General features: G+C 51.2%; 1 non-coding gene across 1 annotated transcript; it reads right to left on the bottom strand.

Moving 5' to 3' along the window:
• Nucleotides 1-3,880: 3,880 nt before the first annotated feature.
• Nucleotides 3,881-8,778, bottom strand: LOC101330630 (uncharacterized). The gene is made up of 4 exons (XR_004527765.2): nucleotides 6,252-8,778; nucleotides 6,013-6,141; nucleotides 4,856-4,987; nucleotides 3,881-4,012 (listed from the first exon to the last, which is right to left on the bottom strand). It is a non-coding gene; the product is annotated as an uncharacterized protein (transcript).
• Between the last annotated feature and the right edge of the window lie 12,568 nt (nucleotides 8,779-21,346).

Here is a 21,346-nt window from a genome sequence, read left to right on the forward strand (position 1 = left end):
GCCTTGATTTTGCCAGACATCACCGCCAAGAGCTTGTGGCCCTGTCAGGGTGGGTGACTCCACTCTGTGATATCCTAGCATATTTGTTCCTTGGATTCCAGCCCAGCCCTCCTGTGCTCAGGGCATCAGGGACAGGTCACCCAGAGGGTGAAAAGGCCTGGATTCCTTCCACCCCTCTGCTCTCTCAGGGGACCTACAAATGGAGAAGTATCTGAGAGCTCACTTCTGGGCCTTGAATGCAGAGTAACGGTCTCGGCCGTTATCTCCCTGGCCCAACGGACGCAACCCTCAGCTTATCTACCTGACTTGGGGGTGGATTGACTAATTCCAGGGCCCAAAAACCTGGTCTCCAGAGTTCAAGCAGGAGACTTCCCTAGCTGGGGAGGGGTGGAAAGCTAGTTCCCCTCCCCCTTATTCTCCCCGGTCCTGGGGCCCAGGCCAGGGGCCTCATTTCACTCCGTGGTTGGGATGACCGAGAAGGTCGGCTACTCCCGTTAGCCAGCACCACGATAAGCTTTACAAGCGCTGTTTCATTTAAACGTCCCTGCATTACACACTAGGAAACGGCATCTCAGAGAGCTTAAATAAGTTACCCAAGATTACACAGCAAGTCAGAGGCAGACCTAAACCAAGACCTTTCAGCTCCTTAGTCACCCCACACCTGCATTCCCTCTACTTCCTCTCTCTGGCCTGCCCCTCCCTGGGGCTGACCTGGGGCAAAGACATCCCAGGGCCCTGCTCAGTCACCACGGTGATGTCTGATGTAAAACTGGAAATAACTCTTTTTTTTTTTTTGGCCGCGCCGTGCAGCATACAGGATTTTAGTTCCCCGATCAGGGATTGAACCCACGCCCCTCGCAGTGGAAGCACGGAGTCTTAACCACTGGGCCGCCAGGGAAGTCCGGAAATGACATTCTTGAAGGTCCACCATATTCCAAACACTGTGCTTCATTAAGGCTTTCACATCCATTATCCTACTTACTTAATCTTTACAATCATCCTGCCAATTAGACACTGCCATCCCAGTGCGCAGACCTACCACACAAGCTCAGAGAGGTGAAATAACTCGCCCAAGCTCACACAGCTAGTTAGAAGTGGCATGTCTGACCCTAGTCTGTTTGACTCCTACATCCTCCTTTCTTTGATTCACCCAAATGCGTTACGCCCAGACTAGCCCACGGTGCCCACCTTTTCAGCATCCATGAAACGCCAACTCTCTGGCTTACCGTTTGCATCTATATTCATAGGGGTTTCAAACTCTGCCTCTCGTCTCAGATTTCCATCCAGCCCCACGTTATGCAGAGGGCAGCACAGTGTGATGTCTTGATAGAATGGAATCACCATTCTGGAGTCAGCCCCTCTGGGTCTCAATTTTCCCATCCCTAAACCGACGCTAATGACAGGGCCCACCTCAAATGAGATCAGCTCCAGTAAAGACCTCAGAACAGTACCTGGCATGTGGAGCTGGGGGTAGCCCTTGTCAGGAAACTGAGACTGAACTGTGACCCTAATCAACAAGTGGGCACCGAGAGCTGCCTGAGCTCCTGCTCTGTGTCCTGCGTGATGATGCCAGGAACGCTAGGGATACCATCGTAAAGACACGAGCTGAGTTTCCCAGAGCCTACTTAGCATCATTCTGGACAGGAAAAATACCACACAAGCCCTTCCCCGGGGACATAAGGCCAGTCCTCTTATTTCATTTAAAGCTTTTCTTGAGGGTGTGCATCTTTAACATGTATCCTGTAATGTGCACTGTAGCGTGGACTGCTTGAGGCATTGCCACGGAGGGAATGCACCCACGTAACCCAGGCCAGGTCAAGATACAGAATGTTACCAGGAGCCCAAATGCCTCCTTCGTGTCCCCTTCTTTTTTTAAAAAAAAAAAAAAATTTATTTATTAATTCATTATTTATTTTGGCCACACCAGGTCTTAGTTGTGGCGTGCGGGCTTCTTAGTTGTGACGTGCAGACTCTTAGTTGCGGCCCGCATGTGGGATCTAGTTCCCCCGACCAGGGATCGAACTCGGGCCCCCTGCATTGGGAGCGCAGAGTCTTACCCACTGGACAACCAGGGAAGTCCCCATGCCCCCTTCTTGACATTAATCCCCCAAAGGAGACCTTTGTGGACTGGAAGTCACACTTGTGTCACAGACCACCGCCAACAGGAGAGGTTTGTGAGGAATAAAACAAGGTCCCACCTTAGCACAAAGTCTCTTGATACAGACCCCGACACCTATTTAGTGCTTAATACATGAGGGGTTTTAAAAAAAGAGAGGATGGGGCTTCCCTGGTGGCGCAGTGGTTGGGAGTCCGCCTGCTGATGCAGGGGACGCGGGTTCGTGCCCCGGTCCGGGAGGATCCCACATGCCGCGGAGCGGCTGGGCCCGTGAGCCATGGCCGCCGAGCCTGCGCGTCCAGAGCCTGTGCTCCGCAACGGGAGAGGCCACAACAGTGAGGGGCCCGCGTACTGCAAAAAAAGAAAGAAAAAGTGGGGATGTGTGTACACGTGTGGCCGATTCACTTTGCTGTATTGCAGAAACTCACACACCGTTGTAAAGCAGCTATACTCCAATAAAGATCAATAAGCAATTAAAGGAGGGATTTTGTTACTCTTTATTAGTAGTACTGGAATAAAGGGAAGCAACGCCTCCCCACACCAGAATACAAAGTCCATGAGGGCAAGGAGGGAAAGTTCTCCCAGTGCATCCTCCACGGCACCCAGCACAGGGCTGAACTTGTAAGAGTGTGTCAGAATTCCACCGTCACGGATACCAAGAGAACAGCAGTTACAAAGGACCTCAGTGTGATTTCTATCTTTTTCAACTTCCTGTGCAACCTTGAGTAAGTAGCCTCTTCTATCTGGACCACCAGATAGAATAGAATCCCTGGGGCCATCTGTACTTCTAAGAATTTGAGGAGTCCTGGAGGAAAAGGGCTTCGGAGCATTGATGCCTTACTTTCTGCTCACCTCCCCATTAACTGAGCCTGGTTCTGTACAATGGGATAATAATTACTGATCAAACAAGGTCATCTTTGTAAGATGCCTGGTGCAGCAGGGGGTACTTTGTGGGTGCACAATAAGCGGTAACAATTAGTAGGTGCTGGTGTGCTTGTGTTACAAACATCTGTACGTTCCCGAATGGCAGGGAGCTGTGTCTTGTCATATTCCCAAACCTTACGTAGAGTTGGACATATAGCAGTTTGTCTTATATTGAGATTCCCCGGAAACACCCCTGAGGCGAGGATTTGAGTGCAAGTCGTTTCCATGGGAGGTGCCGGGACAGTCGTAGGGAAGAGGAGAGTTCATATGGGGAAGAGAAGACAGCCAATAAAATGTGTGTTATAAAGCCAGCTGCCTCAGTGGGTAACTGGAAGTTAATCTCACTGGGAAACCCTGGCAAGCAGTGCCCGATACCTGCCCCAGAATTATTCCACCTGAGGGGGCAAAGGACTGGGGTACTCATACACCCACTCCTGAGAGTTGCGGGCTGCTCCCAGGGACATGTTAATATCCTGGCACATTAAGGCAACCACAATTTGTGGGCGAGGAAGAAAAGGCCCTCAGATGTGGAGATGCAAATACAGTACATTGAGAGTTCACCTTGAAAGTTTGGAGAGACATGCGTGGTGTCTTGGCAGCACCTGCAATGCACGAGCCCGGTAATTGGGTGTCCTATGAAAAGATCCACCTGAGCCCATTCCTCTGTCTCCAAGAGGGCCACACAGACCCCACCCCATGCTCCATCCTCCTTGAGAGTGATAGCTTCTGTCCCTTTTTATGAAAGACAGTAGGGTGGGGAGGTGTGGTCCTTGTACTGGCAGAAAGCTCGTGGGTGGGGCTAAGCAGAGTAGATCAATGGTGGGAAGAAAAAGAAATCAGTTTCAGGAAAACAATTTTATTGCTGGGGGCTGGAGGGGAGGGGATGGGAGGAGCCTGCCCAGGAAGATCCAGCTCAGTAGGAACAGATGAACGGGAGACCCACGCCACAGGGAGCTCGACGCCAGTGGCCTCCTGTGAAGATGCAACAGGAAGGGGTCTCAGCCTCTTGTTCTCCCTGACTCAGCCCCAGTAGGGCCTTCCCCTCTCCCTACCCCACACCTCAGTGGAGATGAGTCTGAAGAGCCAGGAGGCCTCTCCTTTGCAGGGTCTGGCTCTTCCTGGAGCCTCCTCCCTTCCAGGCCTTGCCATTATTCATCCCCACTCCCACCACCTCACTTCCGGTGCACAGGGTCACACATCTACCAGCACTGCCCCAGGGCTGGCCAGCAGCCCCGTATGCAAAATTCCAGGGAGTGCCGTCGAGCCAGCAAAAGCATGTGCAGCGACCCCAGGGGAGGCAAGAGGGAAAGAGGTGGGCTGGGACACGGGCAAACGGAAAGCAGGTAGGCAGAGCTGGGACTATCCCTGCCTGACCCTCCCGCTGCCCGCCAGGCATTGGCCCTTAAAGGACTGCTGGACCACAATGGACACAGTCCTGGTCAACTGAAATGCAGAGCCACAGTGACTGTCACCATCACATTCTATGCATTCCAGTGACACCCCCATCCTTTGGGCTCTAACAAGAGGCAGGGCAGGAGTTCCAACCCCATCCTACAGATGAGGAACGAGGCTCACGGTCTTGCCCAGGTCCTATAGACAGTCAGAGACTGAGCAGGACTCGCACCTAAACATCCTGATTCTAAATGCTCGGCTGTTCCCGATGCCTAGGCAGCCCCCTTGTTGTCTCACCCAGGTGTCCATCTATCCCCAGTTCTTCAGGGGATTGTAGAGCAGAAGCACAGACAGATCTGCAGCAGGTTGAACATGGGCTGGGGTCAGGAGGTGCTCCCCACTGAGAGCTGGGGCCCCTCTTACCCGGCCAGTGACCTGGCATCCGCTCCGGACTTGGCCCTGGTCGATCTGTCGGACTAAGCACTGGATCTGGTAATTAAGGCTGAAGTTGTGGATGGAGATGAGTCTGCCCCGGTAGCACCTCTGGCAAGTTAACTGCAGGGCAGAATGAAAGAGGAAGAACGGTGTGCCCGTCCCCCAGGAATTCACATCACCTTAGTCCTGGGTGTCTAAGTCTCCAAAACTCACCCTCCACCGTCCCCCCCCCCAGCCCCACAGACATTTGAAGGCTGGAGATTAAGAAACAACTTCTGTTTCCGCATGACCCTCACCTCTTACCCCCAACACCTCTGCGGGTCTCAGCCTCTGCTAACACCCCCAGGGTCCTCAGTGCGGAAAATGACCAGCGACACAGAGACTGGAGACACCAGCTCCCTATCGCCACCCTGGGCCTCAGCCTCAGGCACTGGCCACTCACCTGAGCATGAATAAAATTCAGGGGATCCTCACCAGGAGGAAGAGGCAGGTCTTGCATCCAGGGATGCCCTCCAGTTTTACTGTGTCCTCATCCTTAGGACACTGAAGGTCCCTGTCTACCTCATCCAAGGCTGAGATGGACTCAACAGCCCCCTCTTCCCTGGGGGCATCTTCACTTCCAGAGCCCCTGTCTTCCTCTTCCTCTAGCAGCATCCCTCCACAGGGATCTCCTTTGCCTCACTTTCTGGTACCTCCCCAACCTGAGCCAGGGTGTCATCTCCCAAGGGGCTCTCAATGTTGGACATTTCAGTTCCTGGCAAGAAGAAAGGTCAAGCGCCCCTCCTTCACATCTTCCCCTGTTCCTCCCCAGAACCACGGACAGCTCCCTCCCGGCCCCAGTCATTTGCAAGCTGAGCCCTGGAAAGAGAGGAACCTAGAACAGAGCCCCCCCCCCCCCCCCCCCAGGAGAAGCCAACCTCGCACATGAGGTCCTGGTGGTTAAGGGCATGAACTTAGAGTCAGGCAGTTGTGGGTTTTGTTCTGGTTCCATCATCTACTAGCTTTAGTTCTTCGTTTGTGATATGGGTAGACCACACCACATACCTCATGGGGATGCTATGAGGATTAAAGGAGATAATGCCTAGAAAACGCTTAGCACTGTACACTCGGTGAGCTCAAAGTAAAAGAAGGGATCATTTGATCACCGTTTGCATCTTGCAGAAAGGACAACATTGAGAACGTCACAGTAGAACCAAGACTGCAGACAGGCAGATGCCCTGAGGAATCCCTTCAACTCCAGCTCTAGAGTCCCCGCGCCTTTCTGTGCAGAGATCCTGAAATAGGGGATGGCCAGAGAGGAAGGTGTGGCTATGTGACTCTGACCCTATAAACTATAGAAAGGAGTCAAGTAGAGAAAGAAAGGCTGAAGGCCAAGGAGACTTACTCAGATGAAAAGCTGAAACTGTCCCAAGTAGAAGAGCCAGAAGTAGGTGGAGTTTCATTTTAGCTTTATGCTGCAATGGAGAACAGAGCTGGACACACACACACTCACACACATACATTCATTCATTCAGTAAATACTCCCTCCCATGACCAACACAGAGCAGCTTGAAGGTAGAAAACCCTGCAGCCCCAAATACCCAACTCACACCGCTCAACCCTCATCTCCACTTGCACCCTCCCCACACCCTGCCCCAGGGTTTATCAACCTAGAAACGATGAATGGATTCAAGGGGCCGTGAACTCTGCAAACATAGACAACACATGGTGTGATGTTTCTAGGGTGAGTGTTCAAACCATCCATGAGATTGCTCTATGTCCTCCCAAAAGGCAAAGGAGCTTCTCACTTTACTGGATGATTTGTTCTCAAATTGCCAGGAATGGCCTCCAACCTTCTCCACCAAAAATGTCCTCCTTGGCTCTCGTAATCAGCGGAATTCTAAGACGTCCCCGAAGATCCTTCTCCCACTCTCGTGCACACGTGGTGCATAATCCCCGGGACTGTACATGGGGACATAGGATGGCATTTACTCCTGTGGTTGTGTTATATTATATGGCACAGTTGACCTTAGGAGAGGGAGAATATCCCGGATGAGTCTGATCTAATCAGGCAAAAGCCCTTTAAAGTGACTGGGCTCTTTCTGAAGTCAGAGATTACAAACATGAGCAGGGGGCTTCCCTGGTGGCGCAGTGGTTGGGAGTCCGCCTGCCGATGCAGGGGACACGGGTTCGTGCCCCGATCCAGGAGGATCCCACATGCCGCGGAGCGGCTGCGCCCGTGAGCCATGGCCGCCGAGCCTGCGCGTCCGGAGCCTGTGCTCCGCAACGGGAGAGGCCACAGCAGTGAGAGGCCCGCGTACCGCAAAAAAAACCATGAGCAGGATTCCACCCAAGGGAGGCTCTCCGTTGCTGGCTTTGAGGACGGAGGGCAAGGAATGTGGAGCAGCCCCCATGTGACAGCCAGCCAGGAACAGCAGAAGGAACAGAATCTTACCACAACCACGTGAGCTTGGAAGAGGACCCTGAACTCTAGGTGAGAACACAGCTCAGCCAACACCTTGATTTTAGCCTTGAGAGACTCTGAGCAGAAAATCCAGCCATGCCATGCCCGGACTTCTGACCTACAGAACTGTGGGCTAATAAACGTGTGCTGTTTGAAGTCACTGCATCTGGCCTAGAAGACGCGCACAACCCTCGAGGCCCATTTCCTTCCCAGGATGAAATTTACAGTTGGTGCAATTCATGGTGGGGGATTGATTGGCACAGGGGAGTGTCCCACAGGAATGGGCTGGAGGGCCTTCTACAGAACCCAGGGACAGAAGGTCAGGAAATAAGGACAGGGAGAAAGAGAGGTTCGATTCCAGCCAGAGGTCCCACCACCCTTCCTCTCAGACCATAAGAGGCCGGTTAGCCTCTTCTAGCTCCAAGTTCTGCCCTCAGAGAAGCAGTGAACTGCAGGAGACAGAACTTCAGAGCTGATCCACCGCCTGCTGCCTGGGCTTAGCCAACCCCTCCCTGGGGGCAGATAAGAGGTGGTGAAAGGACTAACATCATCCCCGGGGTAAGCAGCCCAGGAGATAGAGACCTGGGCCGTTGCTCTGTGAAATCAACCTTGATTGACAGCTCCTTTGACACTTCCCCCTTTGGATGCCCCAACAATTGACATAGAACAAGGGCTGGGCTGCTAGGGCTGGAAGGGCCTTTAGAGGTGACCCAGTCCAGTCTCCATGCCTAAGATATGGAGGACTCAGACATCCTGATTCCCAGTTCAGCGCTCTTCCTTCGTCCTTGGTGAGAGAAGCCCTCTTGGCCTCCAGGCATCTCCTCTCCCGGGGGCTGTGTACACACAACAAAGTTAGAAGGAATATGTCTTTGCAGTCAGTGCCCATCCTCCACCCCACCTTCCACCTTCAATACTTCCCCAGACCATCTACTTCTCTCCATCTCTGCTGCCACCTCCCTAGCCCAAGCTGCCAACGTTTGATAACGTACACCCGAGCCCATCATCCCCATGCTTGCCATTCAGTGTCTTCCCTCTGTGGCAGCAACTCACCCAAACTCATTACCATTGCCTTCAAGGGCCTCCATGGTCTGGCTCTCGTCTACTTGTCCAACCTCACTGGTGTGTGTGACCCTCGTCATACTGGTTTCTGCTCCATTGGCCAAGCTAAAGTTTGGTACTGGCTCCGTCTCATCTAGTGGGTCTCGGCTCCAAGGTCGCCTCCTCAGAGAAGTCTTCTCTGAGCACTCTTTCTAAAGAAGCCCACTCCAGGGACTTCCCTGGTGGCACAGTGGTTAAGAATTCACCTGCCAGTGCAGGGGATACGGGTTCGAGCCCTGGTCAGGAGAGATCCTACGTGCCGCAGAGCAACTAAGCCCCTGTGCTGCAACTACTGAGCCTGTGCTCTAGAGCCCACAAGCCACAACTACTGAAGCCCGTGCGCCTAGAGCCCGTGCTCCACAACTAGAGAAGCCACCACGATGAGAAGCCCGTGCACCTCAATGAAGAGTAGCCCCTGCCCACTGCAACTAGAGAAAGCCCGCGCACAGCAACGAAGACCCAATGCAGCCAAAAGTAAAATTAATTAATTAATTAATTAATTAATTAAATTAAGAAAGAAAAGCCCACCCAACCCATTCGCCTATCTAGTTACTCTGGTGCACATCATTCATTTACTTCCATCAGAACATTTGCCAAAGTCATACGACCTTGCTCCTTCACTGGTTTCTTGTCTACTGTCTGTCTCTCCCAGTAGGAAGTAAGTTCTAAGAAAACAGGGACCTGGTCTTTCTTGCTCACTGCCTAGAACTCTACCCAGATCATAGAAGGAGTTTTTCAATTAGTTTGAAATTAATCAACTTGAAATTTACTTCCTGGAGAAAGTCCAGCTGAGTTAAATTCAAAGTCCATTCATTTCAATTCCACAGGTGTCTTTCTGAGCCCCACCTGCCATGGACACAATTGTGGGCCAGGCTCTGTGCACTGGGTCATACATTCATTCATTCAGTAAATACTCAGAGGTGGTCTCTAATCTCAGGGAGGCTTCATGCAGCCGATAAAGCAAGACAAACAAAATGAACCTCTTAGTAAAACAAGGCACCGTATTGAGTGGACACTTAGAAGGACAAAACTTTCACTTGCTAGAAGATACCAATTGTCTGTGCTACCAGAGTCACATTAAGGGCAAGGGCAGGCAGAGAGGGCTTCCTTGTAAAGGTGTTCCTTGGACTGGGCTCTGAAGGATTGACAGACAGGAGAGGAGAGGCAGAAGAGAAGCAGGAGGCATTCTAGGAGCCAAACCATGGCCCTGAACTGCTGGAATGTGAGCCAGGATACAGATGATTGGTGTTTCCCGGAGGTTGAGTCAAAGAATGAGGTGGGTTCGTTTCTCGGCACCAAAGCCAAGCTCCTCCAAGGAGCAGTGCAGACTTGCTGGCCAGTTCTTCAACCCCCTCGACTCCTTACACGACAGTAATCTGGTTTCTGCCCACCCCGCGTTGCTCCATGGAAACTACTCTTGCCAACGTCCCCACTGACCACCTAATTGCCAAACCCAACAGACATTCTTCAGTTCTTGTCTTATTTGACCTCTGTAGTGCCTGATACCTCTTTACTTCCTCCTTCTTAAAAACAGCCTCTTTTCTTAACAACTTCTCTAGCCATTCCTTCCCAGTTTCTGCTGGTGGGCTCTGCTTCCTCTTCTGGAATTTTAAATATTGGCCACCACCTGGTTTCTTGGTGCCCTTCTTTCCTAACTCTACACACGCTCCATGGGTTACCTCATCCACCCCCACGTCTCAAGCTATGAAATATATGCAGATCACTCCCAAGTCTTCATCTCCAGCCCCAGACCTGCTCCTCACCAGGTTTGGTCCACAACCACAGACTCACATATACAGCCACCAAATAAGCTTCCCAACTTGGATGTCCCATGTGCATTATGAATTCAACACGTCAGACTGACGCATCACACACACGCGTGCACACACACACACACACACCCCTACACTAAACTACTCCTCTTCTTGTGGTCCCTTTCTCAGGAGAAATCATCACCTTGCACCCAAACCCCCAAGCCAGGACTCTGGGGCATCGTCCACAATCTTCTCATCACCACACATTCACAGTCATAGTGCGCGTTCTTCGCCATCTCATCTACCCACCCACCCCCACTGCCCTGCTGCTCTCCTACCAACTGCTGACTGTCTTTCACCTGGATCACTTCAGTGCCTCTCAAATCACTTTCCCTTCCTCCTCTTACCATAACCTCCCCATTTCTTTTTTTTTTAATTTATCTATTTATTTATTTGTTTTTTTAAATTTTTGGCTGCATTGGGTCTTCGTTGCTGTGCGCGGGCTTTCTCTAGTTGCAGCGAGCTGGGGGGGTGCTGCCCTTCATCGCGGTGCGCAGCCTTCTCATTGCGGTGGCTTCTCTTGTTGCAGAGCATGGGCTCTAGGCACGCAGGCTTCAGTACTTGTGGCACATGGGCTCAGTAGTTGTGGCTCGCGGGCTCTAGAGCGCAGGCTCAGTAGTTGTGGCGCAAGGGCTTAGTTGCTCCGCGGCATGTGGGATCTTCCCGGACCAGGGCTCGAACCCGTGTCCCCTGCATTGGCAGGCAGGTTCTTAACCACTGCGCCACCAGGAAAGTCCACCCCTCAACCCCACGTCTCTGATACATTGTCTGCTGCCAAAATGAGCTCCTAAAACCCCGAGCTCATCACACAAGCACTTTTCAATTATTTCTTCTTGCTCTTGGGCAAATACTTTCTTCCTGATCTGGCCCCTCCTTACCTCAACTTCAGCACTATTGACATTTGGAACTGGGCACTTCTTTGTTGCAGGGGGATGTCCTGCGCAGTGTTGGGTGTTTAGCAGCAATGTCCTCACCCTCTAGATGCCAGTAGTACCTTCCCCCCAAGTTGCAACCATCCAAAATGTCTCCAGATATTGCCAAATGTCCCCTTGGCGGCAGACTTGCCCCCTAGTTGAGAGCCACTGGTCTACAACCTCAACTCTCCAAACACACACACACACACACACACACACACACACACACACACACTCCACTCTGCTCCAATCATACTGAACACCCTGCTATTTCCCTAATGTTCTGTGAGCTCTCAGATACCATTTCATCTGCCCAGAAAGCCCTTTCCTCTCTAACCACTGTGCTAGCCCTCCTCTTCTACTAAGTCTCAGGCAAAGATCCACTCTTCCAGGAAGCCTGCCCTGATTCTCCCAGAGAGAAGTAGAAAGGAACCTCATGGGGCTTAACTCTAGCCCCGCCCCTATCCCATCTCACGGCAGCTGTCTTCTTGCTGTCTCCCCAGAAGACTGGCAGCGTTGCCTTTCTCACCTGTGTATCTCTGGTACCTGCAGTGTCCTGGAAACATGCCAAAGGCTCAATTCATGTTTGCTGAATAAGCGAATGAATGATGAAAAGAAATTTTTGTTTAAGATGAGTTGAGCAGGTGCTCCCTGAAATGAGATCTTAAGCAGGAATTTTAATAACAATAACAACAGCGGCATCTAACATTTAAGAAGCACTTTCTTTTATTTTTTAAATATTTTTGGCCACACTGCGTGGCATGTGGGATCTTAGTTCCCTGACAAGGGATGGAACCTGCCCCCCCCTGCAGTGGAAGCGCAGTCTTAACCACTGGACCGCCAGGAAAGTCCTAAGAAGCACTTTCTATGTGCTAAGTGTTTTGAGTGTTCCGTATCATTTAATCTTCTAAACAACTGTATCAGACAAGTACCACTGTCATCTGTAAATTATAGACAAAAAGACTGATACTCAGGATGGTGAAGCTGCCTGCCAGGTAGGTAGGTGCCTCATCTCCCATTCTCTGTCTGCCCATCTGCAAGTTAAGGATGAGAACCTCACAGGGCTTGGGGAGGACTCACTGAGAAGGTGGTTGTACAATAATCTAATCTGACACATGGTAGGTTCTGAACAAACCGTCCTATTCTCCCCATTTTAGAAATAGAGAAAGCAAGGCTCAGAAAGGTTAAGTGATGGTCCAAATTCCATGTACTGGCAAATGACGGAACTTGAAAAAAAGAATTCTAGGGGCTTCCCTGGTGGCGCAGTGGTTGGGAGTCCGCCTGCCGATGCAGGGGACACGGGTTCGTGCCCCGATCCAGGAGGATCCCACATGCCGCGGAGCGGCTGCGCCCGTGAGCCATGGCCGCCGAGCCTGCGCGTCCGGAGCCTGTGCTCCGCAACGGGAGAGGCCACAGCAGTGAGAGGCCCGCGTACCGCAAAAAAAACCATGAGCAGGATTCCACCCAAGGGAGGCTCTCCGTTGCTGGCTTTGAGGACGGAGGGCAAGGAATGTGGAGCAGCCCCCATGTGACAGCCAGCCAGGAACAGCAGAAGGAACAGAATCTTACCACAACCACGTGAGCTTGGAAGAGGACCCTGAACTCTAGGTGAGAACACAGCTCAGCCAACACCTTGATTTTAGCCTTGAGAGACTCTGAGCAGAAAATCCAGCCATGCCATGCCCGGACTTCTGACCTACAGAACTGTGGGCTAATAAACGTGTGCTGTTTGAAGTCACTGCATCTGGCCTAGAAGACGCGCACAACCCTCGAGGCCCATTTCCTTCCCAGGATGAAATTTACAGTTGGTGCAATTCATGGTGGGGGATTGATTGGCACAGGGGAGTGTCCCACAGGAATGGGCTGGAGGGCCTTCTACAGAACCCAGGGACAGAAGGTCAGGAAATAAGGACAGGGAGAAAGAGAGGTTCGATTCCAGCCAGAGGTCCCACCACCCTTCCTCTCAGACCATAAGAGGCCGGTTAGCCTCTTCTAGCTCCAAGTTCTGCCCTCAGAGAAGCAGTGAACTGCAGGAGACAGAACTTCAGAGCTGATCCACCGCCTGCTGCCTGGGCTTAGCCAACCCCTCCCTGGGGGCAGATAAGAGGTGGTGAAAGGACTAACATCATCCCCGGGGTAAGCAGCCCAGGAGATAGAGACCTGGGCCGTTGCTCTGTGAAATCAACCTTGATTGACAGCTCCTTTGACACTTCCCCCTTTGGATGCCCCAACAATTGACATAGAACAAGGGCTGGGCTGCTAGGGCTGGAAGGGCCTTTAGAGGTGACCCAGTCCAGTCTCCATGCCTAAGATATGGAGGACTCAGACATCCTGATTCCCAGTTCAGCGCTCTTCCTTCGTCCTTGGTGAGAGAAGCCCTCTTGGCCTCCAGGCATCTCCTCTCCCGGGGGCTGTGTACACACAACAAAGTTAGAAGGAATATGTCTTTGCAGTCAGTGCCCATCCTCCACCCCACCTTCCACCTTCAATACTTCCCCAGACCATCTACTTCTCTCCATCTCTGCTGCCACCTCCCTAGCCCAAGCTGCCAACGTTTGATAACGTACACCCGAGCCCATCATCCCCATGCTTGCCATTCAGTGTCTTCCCTCTGTGGCAGCAACTCACCCAAACTCATTACCATTGCCTTCAAGGGCCTCCATGGTCTGGCTCTCGTCTACTTGTCCAACCTCACTGGTGTGTGTGACCCTCGTCATACTGGTTTCTGCTCCATTGGCCAAGCTAAAGTTTGGTACTGGCTCCGTCTCATCTAGTGGGTCTCGGCTCCAAGGTCGCCTCCTCAGAGAAGTCTTCTCTGAGCACTCTTTCTAAAGAAGCCCACTCCAGGGACTTCCCTGGTGGCACAGTGGTTAAGAATTCACCTGCCAGTGCAGGGGATACGGGTTCGAGCCCTGGTCAGGAGAGATCCTACGTGCCGCAGAGCAACTAAGCCCCTGTGCTGCAACTACTGAGCCTGTGCTCTAGAGCCCACAAGCCACAACTACTGAAGCCCGTGCGCCTAGAGCCCGTGCTCCACAACTAGAGAAGCCACCACGATGAGAAGCCCGTGCACCTCAATGAAGAGTAGCCCCTGCCCACTGCAACTAGAGAAAGCCCGCGCACAGCAACGAAGACCCAATGCAGCCAAAAGTAAAATTAATTAATTAATTAATTAATTAAATTAAGAAAGAAAAGCCCACCCAACCCATTCGCCTATCTAGTTACTCTGGTGCACATCATTCATTTACTTCCATCAGAACATTTGCCAAAGTCATACGACCTTGCTCCTTCACTGGTTTCTTGTCTACTGTCTGTCTCTCCCAGTAGGAAGTAAGTTCTAAGAAAACAGGGACCTGGTCTTTCTTGCTCACTGCCTAGAACTCTACCCAGATCATAGAAGGAGTTTTTCAATTAGTTTGAAATTAATCAACTTGAAATTTACTTCCTGGAGAAAGTCCAGCTGAGTTAAATTCAAAGTCCATTCATTTCAATTCCACAGGTGTCTTTCTGAGCCCCACCTGCCATGGACACAATCGTGGGCCAGGCTCTGTGCACTGGGTCATACATTCATTCATTCAGTAAATACTCAGAGGTGGTCTCTAATCTCAGGGAGGCTTCATGCAGCCGATAAAGCAAGACAAACAAAATGAACCTCTTAGTAAAACAAGGCACCGTATTGAGTGGACACTTAGAAGGATAAAACTTTCACTTGCTAGAAGATACCAATTGTCTGTGCTACCAGAGTCACATTAAGGGCAAGGGCAGGCAGAGAGGGCTTCCTTGTAAAGGTGTTCCTTGGACTGGGCTCTGAAGGATTGACAGACAGGAGAGGAGAGGCAGAAGAGAAGCAGGAGGCATTCTAGGAGCCAAACCATGGCCCTGAACTGCTGGAATGTGAGCCAGGATACAGATGATTGGTGTTTCCCGGAGGTTGAGTCAAAGAATGAGGTGGGTTCGTTTCTCGGCACCAAAGCCAAGCTCCTCCAAGGAGCAGTGCAGACTTGCTGGCCAGTTCTTCAACCCCCTCGACTCCTTACACGACAGTAATCTGGTTTCTGCCCACCCCGCGTTGCTCCATGGAAACTACTCTTGCCAACGTCCCCACTGACCACCTAATTGCCAAACCCAACAGACATTCTTCAGTTCTTGTCTTATTTGACCTCTGTAGTGCCTAATACCTCTTTACTTCCTCCTTCTTAAAAACAGCCTCTTTTCTTAACAACTTCTCTAGGCATTCCTTCCCAGTTTCTGCTGGTGGGCTCCGCTTCCTCTTCTGGAATTTTAAATATTGGCCACCACCTGGTTTCTTGGTGCCCTTCTTTCCTAACTCTACACACGCTCCATGGGTTATCTCATCCACCCCCACGTCTCAAGCTATGAAATATATGCAGATCACTCCCAAGTCTTCATCTCCAGCCCCAGACCTGCTCCTCACCAGGTTTGGTCCACAACCACAGACTCACATATACAGCCACCAAATAAGCTTCCCAACTTGGATGTCCCATGTGCATTATGAATTCAACACGTCAGACTGACGCATCACACACATGCGTGCACACACACACACACACACACACACCCCTACACTAAACTGCTCCTCTTCTTGTGGTCCCTTTCTCAGGAGAAATCATCACCTTGCACCCAAACCCCCAAGCCAGGACTCTGGGGCATCGTCCACAATCTTCTCATCACCACACATTCACAGTCATAGTGCGCGTTCTTCGCCATCTCATCTACCCACCCACCCCCACTCCCCTGCTGCTCTCCTACCAACTGCTGACTGTCTTTCACCTGGATCACTTCAGTGCCTCTCAAATCACTTTCCCTTCCTCCTCTTACCATAACCTCCCCATTTCTTTTTTTTTTAATTTATCTATTTATTTATTTGTTTTTTTAAATTTTTGGCTGCATTGGGTCTTCGTTGCTGTGCGCGGGCTTTCTCTAGTTGCAGCGAGCTGGGGGGGTGCTGCCCTTCATCGCGGTGCGCAGCCTTCTCATTGCGGTGGCTTCTCTTGTTGCAGAGCATGGGCTCTAGGCACGCAGGCTTCAGTACTTGTGGCACATGGGCTCAGTAGTTGTGGCACACGGGCTTAGTTGCTCCGCGGCATGTGGGATCTTCCCGGACCAGGGCTCGAACCCGTGTCCCCTGCATTGGCAGGCAGGTTCTTAACCACTGCGCCACCAGGAAAGTCCACCCCTCAACCCCACGTCTCTGATACATTGTCTGCTGCCAAAATGAGCTCCTAAAACCCCGAGCTCATCACACAAGCACTTTTCAATTATTTCTTCTTGCTCTTGGGCAAATACTTTCTTCCTGATCTGGCCCCTCCTTACCTCAACTTCAGCACTATTGACATTTGGAACTGGGCACTTCTTTGTTGCAGGGGGATGTCCTGCGCAGTGTTGGGTGTTTAGCAGCAATGTCCTCACCCTCTAGATGCCAGTAGTACCTTCCCCCCAAGTTGCAACCATCCAAAATGTCTCCAGATATTGCCAAATGTCCCCTTGGCGGCAGACTTGCCCCCTAGTTGAGAGCCACTGGTCTACAACCTCAACTCTCCAAACACACACACACACACACACACACACACACACACACTCCACTCTGCTCCAATCATACTGAACACCCTGCTATTTCCCTAATGTTCTGTGAGCTCTCAGATACCATTTCATCTGCCCAGAAAGCCCTTTCCTCTCTAACCACTGTGCTAGCCCTCCTCTTCTACTAAGTCTCAGGCAAAGATCCACTCTTCCAGGAAGCCTGCCCTGATTCTCCCAGAGAGAAGTAGAAAGGAACCTCATGGGGCTTAACTCTAGCCCCGCCCCTATCCCATCTCACAGCAGCTGTCTTCTTGCTGTCTCCCCAGAAGACTGGCAGCGTTGCCTTTCTCACCTGTGTATCTCTGGTACCTGCAGTGTCCTGGAAACATGCCAAAGGCTCAATTCATGTTTGCTGAATAAGCGAATGAATGATGAAAAGAAATTTTTGTTTAAGATGAGTTGAGCAGGTGCTCCCTGAAATGAGATCTTAAGCAGGAATTTTAATAACAATAACAACAGCGGCATCTAACATTTAAGAAGCACTTTCTTTTATTTTTTAAATATTTTTGGCCACACTGCGTGGCATGTGGGATCTTAGTTCCCTGACAAGGGATGGAACCTGCCCCCCCCTGCAGTGGAAGCGCAGTCTTAACCACTGGACCGCCAGGAAAGTCCTAAGAAGCACTTTCTATGTGCTAAGTGTTTTGAGTGTTCCGTATCATTTAATCTTCTAAACAACTGTATCAGACAAGTACCACTGTCATCTGTAAATTATAGACAAAAAGACTGATACTCAGGATGGTGAAGCTGCCTGCCAGGTAGGTAGGTGCCTCATCTCCCATTCTCTGTCTGCCCATCTGCAAGTTAAGGATGAAAACCTCACAGGGCTTGGGGAGGACTCACTGAGAAGGTGGTTGTACAATAATCTAATCTGACACATGGTAGGTTCTGAACAAACCGTCCTATTCTCCCCATTTTAGAAATAGAGAAAGCAAGGCTCAGAAAGGTTAAGTGATGGTCCAAATTCCATGTACTGGCAAATGACGGAACTTGAAAAAAAGAATTCTAGGGGCTTCCCTGGTGGCGCAGTGGTTGGGAGTCCGCCTGCCGATGCAGGGGACACGGGTTCGTGCCCCGATCCAGGAGGATCCCACATGCCGCGGAGCGGCTGCGCCCGTGAGCCATGGCCGCCGAGCCTGCGCGTCCGGAGCCTGTGCTCCGCAACGGGAGAGGCCACAGCAGTGAGAGGCCCGCGTACTGCAAAAAAAACCATGAGCAGGATTCCACCCAAGGGAGGCTCTCCGTTGCTGGCTTTGAGGACGGAGGGCAAGGAATGTGGAGCAGCCCCCATGTGACAGCCAGCCAGGAACAGCAGAAGGAACAGAATCTTACCACAACCACGTGAGCTTGGAAGAGGACCCTGAACTCTAGGTGAGAACACAGCTCAGCCAACACCTTGATTTTAGCCTTGAGAGACTCTGAGCAGAAAATCCAGCCATGCCATGCCCGGACTTCTGACCTACAGAACTGTGGGCTAATAAACGTGTGCTGTTTGAAGTCACTGCATCTGGCCTAGAAGACGCGCACAACCCTCGAGGCCCATTTCCTTCCCAGGATGAAATTTACAGTTGGTGCAATTCATGGTGGGGGATTGATTGGCACAGGGGAGTGTCCCACAGGAATGGGCTGGAGGGCCTTCTACAGAACCCAGGGACAGAAGGTCAGGAAATAAGGACAGGGAGAAAGAGAGGTTCGATTCCAGCCAGAGGTCCCACCACCCTTCCTCTCAGACCATAAGAGGCCGGTTAGCCTCTTCTAGCTCCAAGTTCTGCCCTCAGAGAAGCAGTGAACTGCAGGAGACAGAACTTCAGAGCTGATCCACCGCCTGCTGCCTGGGCTTAGCCAACCCCTCCCTGGGGGCAGATAAGAGGTGGTGAAAGGACTAACATCATCCCCGGGGTAAGCAGCCCAGGAGATAGAGACCTGGGCCGTTGCTCTGTGAAATCAACCTTGATTGACAGCTCCTTTGACACTTCCCCCTTTGGATGCCCCAACAATTGACATAGAACAAGGGCTGGGCTGCTAGGGCTGGAAGGGCCTTTAGAGGTGACCCAGTCCAGTCTCCATGCCTAAGATATGGAGGACTCAGACATCCTGATTCCCAGTTCAGCGCTCTTCCTTCGTCCTTGGTGAGAGAAGCCCTCTTGGCCTCCAGGCATCTCCTCTCCCAGGGGCTGTGTACACACAACAAAGTTAGAAGGAATATGTCTTTGCAGTCAGTGCCCATCCTCCACCCCACCTTCCACCTTCAATACTTCCCCAGACCATCTACTTCTCTCCATCTCTGCTGCCACCTCCCTAGCCCAAGCTGCCAACGTTTGATAACGTACACCCGAGCCCATCATCCCCATGCTTGCCATTCAGTGTCTTCCCTCTGTGGCAGCAATTCAACCAAACTCATTACCATTGCCTTCAAGGGCCTCCATGGTCTGGCTCTTGTCTACTTGTCCAACCTCACTGGTGTGTGTGACCCTCGTCATACTGGTTTCTGCTCCATTGGCCAAGCTAAAGTTTGGTACTGGCTCCATCTCATCTAGTGGGTCTCGGCTCCAAGGTCACCTCCTCAGAGAAGTCTTCTCTGAGCACTCTTTCTAAAGAAGCCCACTCCAGGGACTTCCCTGGTGGCACAGTGGTTAAGAATTCACCTGCCAGTGCAGGGGATACGGGTTCGAGCCCTGGTCAGGAGAGATCCTACGTGCCGCAGAGCAACTAAGCCCCTGTGCTGCAACTACTGAGCCTGTGCTCTAGAGCCCACAAGCCACAACTACTGAAGCCCGTGCGCCTAGAGCCCGTGCTCCACAACTAGAGAAGCCACCACGATGAGAAGCCCGTGCACCTCAATGAAGAGTAGCCCCTGCTCACTGCAACTAGAGAAAGCCCGCGCACAGCAACGAAGACCCAATGCAGCCAAAAGTAAAATTAATTAATTAATTAATTAATTAAATTAAGAAAAAAAAGCCCACCCAACCCTTTCCCATATCTAGTTACTCTGGTGCACATCATTCATTTACTTCCATCAGAACATTTGCCAAAGTCATACGACCTTGCTCCTTCACTGGTTTCTTGTCTACTGTCTGTCTCTCCCAGTAGGAAGTAAGTTCTAAGAAAACAGGGACCTGGTCTTTCTTGCTCACTGCCTAGAACTCTACCCAGATCATAGAAGGAGTTTTTCAATTAGTTTGAAATTAATCAACTTGAAATTTACTTCCTGGAGAAAGTCCAGCTGAGTTAAATTCAAAGTCCATTCATTTCAATTCCACAGGTGTCTTTCTGAGCCCCACCTGCCATGGACACAATCGTGGGCCAGGCTCTGTGCACTGGGACATACATTCATTCATTCAGTAAATACTCAGAGGTGGTCTCTAATCTCAGGGAGGCTTCATGTAGCCGATAAAGCAAGACAAACAAAATGAACCTCTTAGTAAAACAAGGCACCGTATTGAGTGGACACTTAGAAGGATAAAACTTTCACTTGCTAGAAGATACCAATTGTCTGTGCTACCAGAGTCACATTAAGGGCAAGGGCAGGCAGAGAGGGCTTCCTTGTAAAGGTGTTCCTTGGACTGGGCTCTGAAGGATTGACAGACAGGAGAGGAGAGGCAGAAGAGAAGCAGGAGGCATTCTAGGAGCCAAACCATGGCCCTGAACTGCTGGAATGTGAGCCAGGATACAGATGATTGGTGTTTCCCGGAGGTTGAGTCAAAGAATGAGGTGGGTTCGTTTCTCGGCACCAAAGCCAAGCTCCTCCAAGGAGCAGTGCAGACTTGCTGGCCAGTTCTTCAACCCCCTCGACTCCTTACACGACAGTAATCTGGTTTCTGCCCACCCCGCGTTGCTCCATGGAAACTACTCTTGCCAACGTCCCCACTGACCACCTAATTGCCAAACCCAACAGACATTCTTCAGTTCTTGTCTTATTTGACCTCTGTAGTGCCTGATACCTCTTTACTTCCTCCTTCTTAAAAACAGCCTCTTTTCTTAACAACTTCTCTAGCCATTCCTTCCCAGTTTCTGCTGGTGGGCTCTGCTTCCTCTTCTGGAATTTTAAATATTGGCCACCACCTGGTTTCTTGGTGCCCTTCTTTCCTAACTCTACACACGCTCCATGGGTTACCTCATCCACCCCCACGTCTCAAGCTATGAAATATATGCAGATCACTCCCAAGTCTTCATCTCCAGCCCCAGACCTGCTCCTCACCAGGTTTGGTCCACAACCACAGACTCACATATACAGCCACCAAATAAGCTTCCCAACTTGGATGTCCCATGTGCATTATGAATTCAACACGTCAGACTGACGCATCACACACATGCGTGCACACACACACACACACACCCCTACACTAAACTACTCCTCTTCTTGTGGTCCCTTTCTCAGGAGAAATCATCACCTTGCACCCAAACCCCCAAGCCAGGACTCTGGGGCATCGTCCACAATCTTCTCATCACCACACATTCACAGTCATAGTGCGCGTTCTTCGCCATCTCATCTACCCACCCACCCCCACTGCCCTGCTGCTCTCCTACCAACTGCTGACTGTCTTTCACCTGGATCACTTCAGTGCCTCTCAAATCACTTTCCCTTCCTCCTCTTACCATAACCTCCCCA

Source organism: Tursiops truncatus, chromosome 8, assembly GCF_011762595.2.
Source record: "Tursiops truncatus isolate mTurTru1 chromosome 8, mTurTru1.mat.Y, whole genome shotgun sequence".
Lineage (NCBI taxonomy): Eukaryota > Metazoa > Chordata > Mammalia > Artiodactyla > Delphinidae > Tursiops > Tursiops truncatus.